The sequence below is a fragment of the Podarcis pityusensis genome (assembly GCF_964106645.2).
Source record: "Podarcis pityusensis genome assembly, chromosome: 3".
NCBI lineage: Eukaryota > Metazoa > Chordata > Lepidosauria > Squamata > Lacertidae > Podarcis > Podarcis pityusensis.
In genome coordinates this window covers 50052242-50064753 of record NC_138026.1, presented here as the reverse complement: position 1 = coordinate 50064753, position 12512 = coordinate 50052242, and positions in this window count along the sequence as shown.

The following is a 12512-nucleotide window of genomic DNA, read 5'->3' as shown; positions in this document are numbered from 1 at the left end:
AAGAGAGATTAGTTTGCCCCCCCCCCCGCATGTCTTAGAAGCTTAGGCTGTTTATCTTTGTTCTGTCCAATGACGGGATGGGCAACTGATGAATGGAAGTCCAAGCAGAAGCCTCCAGTCTATGCTTCAGGGATCAGCAGTGCAGCAGTGGTGTAAAATGGGGTGCTTGCACAGTGTGGATCCCACTCCCCCTTCTCTTGTGGCTTTTGATTTATGGGAAATCTCCTTGCCCATCATTAGCCTAGAAGGAATTATGTAAGTGTAAGGGTTTTTTTTACTCCCCCTGCCCCCTTCTTGTGCTTTTAAACGCCTGGGTGAATTTGCATTGAAGTAAAACATCCATCGAAGCCCTTTATAGGCAACTGAAGCTTTTAGCAAGGACTTTTTCTCAATTGCTGTCTACAGAATTTCTTAGTTCTATCAGTGGGGGAGGGGATACAGAGTCTCAAAAAGAGATCCTTTAAAGGAAGAAGAAGCATATCACAAGAAACCAGTTTAATCAGACGTGTGTGTAAAACTGATTCTTTCATAGACAGAACTCTCATTACAATATTTGTTATGTTTTGCTTGGTTATAAGCCATCTAGTTCAAAAAAGCAATTTATTCGTCACAGAAAAGAACCAGGCAAAAGCATAGAATCATAGAATCATAGAGTTGGAAGAGACCACAAGGGCCATCGAGTCCAACCCCCTGCCAAGCAGGAAACACCATCAGAGCACTCCTGACATATGGTTGTCAAGCCTCTGCTTAAAGACCTCCAAAGAAGGAGACTCCACCACACTCCTTGGCAGCAAATTCCACTGTCGAACAGCTCTTACTGTCAGGAAGTTCTTCCTAATGTTTAGGTGGAATCTTCTTTCTTGTAGTTTGGATCCATTGCTCCATGTCCGCTTCTCTGGAGCAGCAGAAAACAACCTTTCTCCCTCCTCTATGTGACATCCTTTTATATATTTGAACATGGCTATCATATCACCCCTTAACCTCCTCTTCTCCAGGCTAAACATGCCCAGCTCTCTTAGCCGTTCCTCATAAGGCATCGTTTCCAGGCCTTTGACCATTTTGGTTGCCCTCCTCTGGACACGTTCCAGTTTGTCAAGCAGCATAGAAATAGCAAAGTATGAATTGCTTAGACAAATGTTGGATTATCAAGTTACGCCCTTTAAACTTACAGATTTCAAAAAGTATTTTGTATTTTTTTCCAGTTCACCCAGTCTGATATGGCTCTAACCACATGGCCTCTAGACCACTCCTAGCTTAGAGCAGTTCTAGCTCAGCCAGGTGTGCCTTATGCAAGCATAAGAATGGAAGGAATATGAATCTTCTACGAAACATAGAAACACAACCATGTGGCAGACCTGGGTACTAGGACGCCCTGTGCAAGGCAAAAATTAGTTGCCCCCGCCAGCCCCTGTGCTGCCTCCCCAAAAGTGGGTAAGGAAGCACCTGGCTTTGGAAAGGAAGCACAAGGGCTCTGGCAGGGTCCTGCAGCCCTTCCACCTCCTCCCCAAAGCTAGGGAAGCTCTAACTAGGCTTTGGGAAGGACGGTGGAGGACTCTAGGACTGGACTTGCTTACAGGACTTTGAGATGGTGCCCTCTCGGCTCAGCACCCGGTGCATGCACACCACTTGCTTAGTCCTAAATCCATCACCAACTTCAGTAGGCAGAACCACTCAAGAATTGCAGAAACAGAAACTACTCACCTCCTGTAATGTCAACAGATCAATATTTTACACATCACAGAGACATCAAGAGGCTGGACTCTTGAAAAGTCAACCAGATAGGCTTCTGAGATGAGAATTCAATATGTTAAAGAAGGTGAGTTTTAATTTAAGCTGTAGTGCCAGCCCAATGCAGTTTGCTGCTAGAAGCATAGCCTGTGTGTGCATTATAGGGCCAACATTATAGGGCCAACACTTGTTTTTCTGCACTATTCAAACACTGCTTATGTCACCTGAAGTGGTGGCCACTAACCAGAAATGCACCACCAGAAAAGGGGGACAAAGTTCTGCATAAAATCCAAATGTACTAATTTCTATATGTAGTTGCACATTTAGAAATAATTACTATAATTAAAATAGAAATATAATACACCTTCCTGTAGTGGAGAACATTGTAAGCCGGGGTTGGTCTGTGTGCCTGTTTTTTTCTGATATCCAAGTGCTATTTGTTGATGGCCATCTTACATACATACATAATTTTATTTGTATGCTACTTTTCCACAATTCAAACCATGCTCAATGTGGCTTACAACATCAAGAAATACATAACTACAGCATAATAAAAGTAGTCATAAGCAGTAAATAAGACATTAAAAAATACACAACGAAACTGAACAATCTCCACATAAATAACAAATTCCAAAATATACAAAAAAACAACAGCAACAACCCCCACCCAACAAAAAATCTCAAGCAACACCCCAAACCGAGAGTCTGTTCAGCAGCCTCAGCGTTTGTGGCTGGAGTCAGTCAGGCTCCGCCCTCCCAGGCCAGGTGAAAAAAGGCTGTAAGGAAGAGCAGGTTTTCTAGGACTCGCGCCCAAGATGGTTCCAAGCCCCTTCTGCCCCTTCTGGTGCTTATCTTTATACTGTACTTCAACTGTTGTTGTTGTTGTTTAGTCGTTTAGTCGTGTCCGACTCTTCGTGACCCCATGGACCAGAGCACGCCAGGCATTTCTGTCCTCCACTGCCTCCCACAGTTTGGTCAAACTCATGCTGGTAGCTTCAAGAACACCATCCAACCATCTCGTCCTCTGTCGTCCCCTTCTCCTTGTGCCCTCCATCTTTCCCAACATCAGGGTCTTTTCCAGGGAGTCTTCTCTTCTCATGAGGTGGCCAAAGTATTGGAGCCTCAGCTTCACGATCTGTCCTTCCAGTGAGCACTCAGGGCTGACTTCCTTAAGAATGGAGAGATTTGATCTTCTTGCAGTCCATGGGACTCTCAAGGGACTCCTCCAACTCCTCCTCCTCCTCTCATGGGACTTCTCCAACTGTACAGCTCTTCAAAGATAGGGTGCTATCAAAAAGGTGCCTGTCCTCTGCCAGTCCTTCAGGGCTGTCCTTTATAAGGCAGGACACATGGTCAGCCCATCTGCCTGAAGCTGGTTGTGTTTTGCTCTGCTGCGTGGCAGACCAGGTATGGTACTTCCAAATGCTCCTGTGGCACAGTCCTGTGGGTTTTTACTCAGAAGCGGGTCCTGTAGAGCTTAACAGTGCTTAATCCCTGGCAAACAGGTATAAGATCGCAGCCAGGAAAGTGCTGAACAATCAGCCCAGTAAACATTTCCAATTTACAGTTCTGTAGAGTTGCTTGACCAACTCCCTCCAAAGAATGTATGGATACTTAAAGTTGATAGTTTGGAAATGTAGGGAAGAGTAGGCTTTTCATGTCTTAAGCAGCAGGCAGGGAAATACAGAAATGGCTGGCTTTTGTTTTTGGTTTCACAGGCTCTCAAATTTTAAGTTCTGGCATTTAAATTTAGGTTCTGGAATTGTGAAAATGGCAGTAGCTGCATCAAGCTGCTTGCTGTTATGGAAAGACAAAGTCCTTGGCAAATCCTAGAGTTGGAAGCAGAGCCAAGGGATGCAGAGGGTGAACAGAGCCTACCTCCACCAGGCTCCTCACCCGCTGCCTCCATCTAGACTAACTCACCTGCCACTGTGCCTCAGCTGCCAGGGCTCTGTACCTGTTGTGGAGGCACATAATTGCGCCCCCTCAAAAATGTGTGTCTGGGGCCATAGCTCCCCTGTCCCCCATGCTATGCCTCTGGTTGGAAGGAATTCTTAGGAAGAAAGAGGGTCAACTCTTTGAATTCTTTTGCAAATTACAACCCCTGAGGGACAGCTCAGTCGGTAATGCACAAGACTGTTAATCTCAGGGTCATGGGTTTGAGCCTCGCACTGCGTGAAAGATTCCTATAATGCAGGCGGTTGGACTAGATGATTCCTCATGGTCCTTTCAAACTCTGCAATTCTATGTTCTATGACAAGAAATACGGTGTTTTGTCAATCCATTTCGGTTTTTTGAGGACGTTTGCAGCCCAGGCAGCCTTCAAAATTCCCTGCAATGGCAACATGTTGCTGAGTAATACTGATTTGTTCACGGGCAATTGGAAACTGATTCTTTTGGAAACCAGAAATTTTTGCCTAGCAGAAAAAAACACACAACTCTTATTCATTGACATAAGTTAAATATTATGGAAACATGTCTGCTTACAATTTGCTTTGTAAGATTTGTGCTAATGCTAATAAGCAGCAGCTGTGAGACTTCCTCTTACAAGTTCTTTTGTGGCTGCAATGGTATTATCACACATGTTCTGAGCAAATATGAGAGATTCTCTCTCCTCCACAGCCCCAATGACTCTGTGTGGATTCCACAGATTCATTCAGCTCCAAATCAGATTTAGGAAATGTTCAGTTTAGAAGATGGATGTCCTTTTCTGGTCCACGTACTTGACAATATAGTTGATTAGGAAGGAACTCCTTCTGACTTTAGATGCTATCTATGTGGGCTCCAGTCTGCAGCCAACAGCTATGTGTGTGTGTGCGCTCTCTCAACACAAAAATTAGGGACGAATCACTAATATTCATAAGCATCAAATTTGGCACAAGTAGATGCAGCTACTTTGTACAGTACCTGATCAGCCGATGGTTATGATGATGATTTGTTTGCCACAGATTGCTGAAATGGCCATTTGCATAAATGCCTTTAAAAATTAGTTTGCATACAAGAAGAATGGATCATCAGTGATTACAACTGCTTATGACAACCAAAAGCACAAACTGCATTTCTCAGAAGCAAAGTATACGCTTGACTCTTAGATGCTGAAAATAAGCAAGTATTTGGTATATTGTGTATATTATGCCTTTTAAAGTGTTTTTTAAAGCATCACTCAGTCGGATGAATACTGAACAAAAAGCAACATTGCCCTCAGTGAACTCCAACAATACTTAAACATACAACTGCCAACAATGATAAGGAGGAGAAATGTCCAAAAATTAATCCAATATACCTAGCATAATGGCCAAGCATCCCTGTTTCACAGCAATAGTGGGGGTGGAGAAATTCAGCTCTATTTGCATTTTAATGTGAGCCTGCACACATCCCAAAGCAATATATGAACCAAAACAGAGCTATCCCTTTGAAATTTGCACTCCTACTAATGTTGTGATGCAGTATCCAACAGCAACAAAAATGACAAAAATGTGTATATTAAAGGAAGGTGTGCATGAAAAAGCACATAACAGTAAAAACTAGGTTTGCTTTTTTGGATGTAATAAGCTAAATTCTGTGCTTGGTATGTCCATGCACCTTACTCCATCTTGACAATTTCCAGTAATTCAGATGGTCTCCAGCAAACTGTAGGAAACTGTGGTGCTTCAGTAGAAGCCTTTGGGAATCAAGAACTCCTTTAGACTGCAATTGGCATTAATATGTAAGGCCCACTGAAATCAAAAGTGTTCTCATGTATTTAGGCTTACAAAAAACAGTAGGCTCTGGTGTTTGCTTGTTCTGGTTTCTCTGAAGTGTCAGAGAGGAGGAAAACCATGGGGGAGGGGGAAAGCAGATAGTGTGGGAGGACAACCCAGAGCAGGGGTGAGGCCCACTAGATGTTGCTGGACTACAACTCCTAGCATCCCTAGCCGTTGGCTGTGCTATCTGGGACAGATAGTTGTTGGAGTCTGCCAACATTTGGAGGGCCACAGGTCCCCAACCCCTGGTGCAGAGTTAGAGGTGGGGTGGGGTTAGGGAGAAGGCAGCATTAGGTAGGCAAAGTTGTTCATAGGAGAAATGTTTCTTTGCCCTGTCTCATACACAACACAAACCTTCACACATATGTGTGCAGCTTTCTGCACGTCTGCAGTTTAGAGTGTGCAGGGCTGGGGCCTCTCCTCACACCGCAAATCCTCATAGAGTCTTTTCTGTTTGGCTTGGCTTCTGCCATTCCAGATACAGCACATTAGCTATGTGTCTTCAAGTATCACATTCATTGCTTAAGCGGAAGAGATAGCAAACACCTCCAAACCAGGCACCTGCAGCAACCAGAATTCATTTTAGCTTCTGAGCACATAACCCTATCAAGTGCTTTTCTACTGGAAAAAAGGTATCGGTACTCGCCATGAAGTTGCTACAATGAGTGCCACACTTTTAAGCAGTGTTTTTATTCTAGAAAAAAGGTGCCAGTACTGCGTACCCTTGAGTACCCCCAGGGGGAAGCACTGCCCCTATCCCTGTTCCTGCAGCTCATTTGCTTGTAGGCAAACTTCGCTGATTAAGTGTTTTTAGAACTCCAACCATAGTTTATGCATCAGTTACTTATCTGCAAGAACCCTCGATGTAATTTTGGCTCCAGAATCCTTCCAGTAGTACATGAAAGAGAAACCAGAGTGCATAAGCTGGCTGGAATTCTTGGCAGCCTCCCTCTTCCCAGCATTCCTTTTAGAACGCCTGAGTGCCCGCACCCAGATTTCCCCTGAGTAGCGCAGTCTGTTACAAACCGCCATACATTTCCTGCCAAGAAAACATGCACTTCCACATGCAGATTCTCTCAGTCACAGATGTATGTTAATGACCCTTGCAGCCATTTTCTTCTAACGAAAAGGAGGGAAGTGGTCTTCGAGAGAAGAAGAAGCTAAGCAAGAAGTTGCTGGTTGCAAAATAAACATGAATGCATTCTCTTTCTTTTTAATCAGATCTGGATGAGAGAATCTACCTGATGCAAGGGAACTCGCCCTCCTGACATTGGTGGTGCTAATTTGGCCCCTTTGTATATGATCAAGTAGTAGGTTAGTGTGCAATAGAATATCCCCCACATAAACACATTTTGTTTTGCACAGTCCTCATAGTCTTCCCCCAAAGTTTTGCCGTTATTGTGGGGCTTATCTGCCTTTTCCAAATCCTTGTTTTAAAGAGCAGTACTTTGTACCTGGCCAAGTGCAATGCAATGCTAGATGGTGTTTTCATTACTCATGTGGCTGCACCAATAACAAGTGTGATGGACATCTGGTGAATGTCTGTGTACAACTGGTCTCTTCCATCACCATGCTGGCACTATATTATGAAGAATGCATCGTTGTTGTTGTTGTTGTTGTTGTTGACAATAAAGTGTATATATAGCTGCACATCATTAAATATTCCCTAGGTAGCTTACCATAAAATTAAAAAATGCAATCTATAATATAGTAATTAAAGTCAATAATAAAAGATAGTAAAAACAACAACAACCCCCCTTCCCCCCAAAAAAACACCAACAACAGAGGAGGCATAAAATCTATAGCCTGGATTTTTAACAGTTTAATCACGAAAGTCTGACTGAATTAGGTGCCAAAAATACCACAGAGAAGGCACCAGGATAATCTCTTTCGGGAGGGTACTCCATACTCAAGGTGCCAGTACTGAAAATGTAGTCACAGGCCTCACTTCACTTGGTGGGGAACCCTGGAGCAGGATTCAGGACTCAGTTACTCATGTTGCACATAATGTGTGGTTAATCCCTAGACCATCTTTTAATTGGTTCTTTATACAGTATATTTAAATACAACCAATGCTCTGTGGGTTGTATGTTCAAGTATTTTCACAACAAAATGCAATATTTACAAATTAATCTGTGTTATCTCAGCCTAGCATTATAACTCGACCAAGTAAAAACTATTTTGTAAAAAATGAGTTTCTGTGATGGCGGTCCTGAAATGATGGAATTTCAACAGAGCTACTCTGCCTTAGGGCTCATCCACACGTGTGCCTAGAAAGCACAAGTCTCAGTGGTTTTCCGCTCCGCCCACAGTTTCTAGACATGGGTCCAAGTGGTTTTGCTGTTGCTCCACTGCTTTCCCCTGCAAAACATGCTCTTTAGTGCTAAATGAGAACAAACAGCCATCCTTGGGAAGCCCAATTGCCCGTTGTTCCAATCCATCACTAGGGGAGAGTGGTGGGGCAAACAGGGGTGTGGATAAACCCATAGTCATCAATTCAATCCGTGGACAAACAAAATAAGTTTACTCAAGTTATTAAGGGGAACTGATATTTATGAATAGAAGTCCAATGAAGCCAACAATTCCAGCAACCTTGCTTTTGGATTTAGTGTGCATTTATATTGGATAATAATTAATTACATGTAGGGTTGTTTTGTAGTGTTTACTGCCAAGTGTATATTAAAATGTAAATAAATGAGATTTTCTTTTTAATACAGATGTGCTGTAATAGTGGGACTATCATCCCAAATGGCCAAAATAGTTGTGGCTTAAGATAAAGTGTGTAGAATTTTGGATTTATTTTTAAACAAATGATTGATTCTTCTATCTTCTGACTGTGTTCAGACTTTGGCTGGAAAATTCCATCCCAACTTTTATATGCTGACCTGGACAGCGCCTTTGCGTATTTGAAGAACTTTGGGGTTGCGTATACACTATACCTATAAAGCACATTCAAAGCACATTTTCCTCCTCAAAGAATTATGGGCACTGCAGTTTTACCCCTCACAGAGTTACAGTTCTTTGGATAGGAGAATGTGCTTCAAATGTGATTTAAAGGTATAGTGTGTACACAGCCTAGGATTATTTCTCCAGTAGGCTAATTTCATTATAAAACCAGGCTTACTCTAGCAACATTGTGCAAGGAAAACGCCTCAGCTGAAGTGTTTCCACACCATGATATGAAAGATGTCAGCCTTTCCCCCAGCCCTTCACCCAGCAGTCTTTCTGGATGATATCACCCACTCAGCTCCTCCTGACCTTCTTGCATCACAGGGCAGTTTCCTAGCCTCTCTGGCTCATGATGCGTTGACTTTTCAACACTTGGAGGCTGATTTCATCTTTCTCGTTTGTATATTGCAGGGTTAATTCCATCAATCTTGGATTAAGAGTTGCTTCAGATATAACAACATTCAGGAGAAAGGAGCAGGGGCACAGGCAGTATAAATGGCCCTTTCTTCCATCTCTCTATGTATCTTTGTAGTGTCTAAAGTTCAGCTTTCGCATCTCTTGCAGTCAGATATTGAGGCTCCATTAATAATAATGGAATGGAAGTTTATCACATATGATTTGGCGTTGTCTCAGCCACCGTTTGCACTGTACATTTAAAGCTCTATCACGCCACTTTAAGCAGTCATAGCTTCCCTAAAGACTCATGGGAAGTGTAGTTTGTTATGGGTGCTGAGAGATGTTAGGAGACCCATGTTTTTAGGGCACCTCAATTCTACCCCACCCACCAAGCCACAGTTCTCAGAGTGGTTTAACAATCAATCCCTCTGAGAGGGGAATAGGGTTCCTAACTGCTCTCAACAACTTTAACAATTGATGATTCCCACAATTCTTTGGGAGAAGCCATGACTGTTTAAAATGGTATGATACTGCTTCAAATGTCTAGTGCAGATGGGGTTTCAGGTGTCTGAAGCCAAAGTTTCATTTTTCCAATATGACGGTGTGCATCCTCTTATTTTAGCTACCATTTCATTGATGGCCTTGTATCCTGCATATTTGCTCCATTTGTGAAAGGAGATTTCTGCTCTGTTCATGCTTGATGGTTCTGATGGGTTTTATTCAATGCAAAGCTTTCTTTGGGGCATCACTCACTGAACTTTTGAGGAAGTAGCAGAAGGTTAGAGGGCCGTGCCTTTTTGATGCACGCGCTCTCCTGTTTTGCAATAGGAGAACTCATTAAAGATAATTTATAGTGTCTATGGCATGCCATTAAAGTATGGTTCCAGCTGATTGTGAAGCAGAGCCATCTTACTCTTCCTTGGAAGCATTGCTCAGACACTTCGATTCTTCATTGTAATCTCAGATAATAAAAACATCCGAGATATTCATGTTTAACAATCATCACTTATCATACCGCGGAGAATTCTATCCTACTGAATATTTCTCTTTGTATTCCTGCTATAAATATGCAGAGGGATGCTAGCTGGGGGTGGGGAGGGAAGTGTTTAACTGCTCCAAAGGGTGAAAAGAACACGGAGATAAAACGTCTGGAAAACTAGAAACAGCATGACAGTGATGTATGGGCAACAGCACCACTAGTTCAATATCCTTTGAGACTGCACCAAAGGGCCCATTCCTCTGCAACATTTAGTGTCCATTTAAAAGCTCCTGGGTAGATTCCTGTGCACACAGACTCTTGAAAAGGTTTTTAGGAAAATAGGCCATTCACATGCATCTTGCCAGTAGAGAGTTCTAGGTGCCGAGTTCATGGTGCTCCCTGTGAGGAAGCCATATGCAAGAGAACGCCTTATGTAGACAAGTCACCTTAGGGACTATCTGAGAAATTGCACAGAGATGCTGATATATAGGTGCGCAGGCAATCTACCCTGATTCTGCTCACCCACCTGCACCTGGCAGCCCATCTTGGTCTCCAAGAGGGAAAAGCTTACCTTGGACGTTAAGATGGAGTAGCAGGCAGTGCTATTTTCATCTTTGCTCCTTTGGGATGCAAGGAATCTATAATGTCATCTTCCCGATAAATCTCCTCTGAGTCACAATTCATCAAACATGAAGTGGTGAAGAGAAGCCAAGCAGTCTTTCTTTGGCAGGCTTGCTAATTTGAAAATGGCATCGTTGCTTCTGTATCCCTATAATTTTCAGCCATGCATTGCCACATAGGAATTTAGGGAAGCTGTTTGATGCCAAGTAATACCATGGGACCATCATGCTTAGAGAATTACCAACATCAGGGATGGAAGGAGCTACCCGTAGCAGCTTTCTCTGGTTGTCTTTTGTCCAAACTCCACATTTCTGCAGCAATTAGTACATTTTCTCTTTTTAAATCCCCATGAAAATTCTTGAGCATTTTAGTGTGAATCTATCTATCTACAGTATCTGAAGATTTGACAAATGTACACATTTTTGCAAGCAATTTCTCATAATATAATGCATTTTTGCACCTTATTTTCACTATTATCTTCATTTATATGCACCTTTCCCCTTAATATATGCATTTTTGTAAGCATTATCTGGTTGGAGTAGTGCATCGCAAATCTCAGATAAGTGAGAGTTTTGAAGGATGGCTGTGTTTCAACTTCCATAATACTTCAGAAAGCCCAAATTTCATCAATTTGGTTTTAAATGCAAACAGATGTCTCCCACATCCTTAATCAACACTGACTGTTGTATGCCACCAGGGTCTTTTTCTTTTACACAGGAAGATTCCCAGTCCTGCTTGGAGATGCTGAGGACTGAACCCTGTACCTTTTGTATGCAGAGTGCTCTGCCACTAAGATGCAGCAAGCTCACCCGCTTCAAACTACTATACCTCTACAGTGTCTCTGTTAAAACTCCTAGAAGTAGTTCTGACTTGGCTGGAACAAAAATAGAGATACCCTGCACTCATTCTGTTGGTAGGCAGGCAGGCAGGCAATGGAGCCTAAACTATGTAATGGATGCTTTAGTTGAGATTCCTGCATTGCAGAGGGTGGGTCTAGATGACCCTCAGTGTCCCTTCCAAGCAGTGCCAGATTTATGTATAGGCTAAGTAGACTGAAGCCTAGGGCCTCTAAATCTAGGGGGGTTTGCCAACCTGCCAGCTCCCCAGCAGGCAACCTCCCCTCTCCCAAAATTGCAAACCCAAGACTTCATGCAAGGGCAGGGCAGGGGGTGTTCAGTCAACTGTTGACTGAACACCCCCTGCTGTGCAGATAATGGAGAAAGCTCATAAATTGTATCCCTTCTGGCATCCTGGCCAACTCATTACGCTGGTGTAAACCCTGTTGCACTAGAAGCACAGAATAGCAGCAAATAAAATCCGCTCATACGTCAGCGACTGATAAGACTTGTCAACCAGTTCTTCCAAAGTCTTCCTAAATTATAAATCTCCAAAATACAGGCCAAAAGAGAACAAGTCTGGGAAGAGCAAGGCCTACAATGGGCACCACCAGTGAAAAGGCCCTGCTCTGTGTAGCTTTTGCCCTGTCATTTGATAGGGTGCCCATGTGCCCTCCTTCTTGACATGGAATGCTCTCTATTGTCCAGGTCCAGTACAAAGACCATAAGAAGAGAGAGCAGGGACCTTGAAGTTCCCAACAGCTGTTAAGCAAGCAAGCACACAGGTCATCTTTGTCACAGTCAGGACGCCTATGTCCTGGTCAGGCCTGCACCCAATCTTGTTTTTGTACAATCTTGTTTGTTTTCAGTAACCAAAATTATATTATCAACATATACAAGCAGAAAAGTTGTTTTTCTTCATTTGCAAGGAATCGTACAAAACAAAATGGCACTAATAAAGAAAAGTTCCAGGGTGGCAACAGAAAGCAAACTAAAAATGCTTTTGCAGTTCATCAAAACTATCCAGCAATATCAAGTTATAGGAAAACTGGTGCTATTAACAGTAACCCTTCTATTTGGGTAATTGATTAGGCAACTTCCATGCACATGACGTGTATGCTAATTATTTTCCCAAAGAGTTAAATGATAACTAATCAGAGGCAGCTACAGTTGCAAATGGCAACAAAATATCTGTGAAAAGAAGAGGAGCAGGTTTGTGTTGCAGGTAGAAATACTGTTTGTAATGAAGTGAGAGCAGTA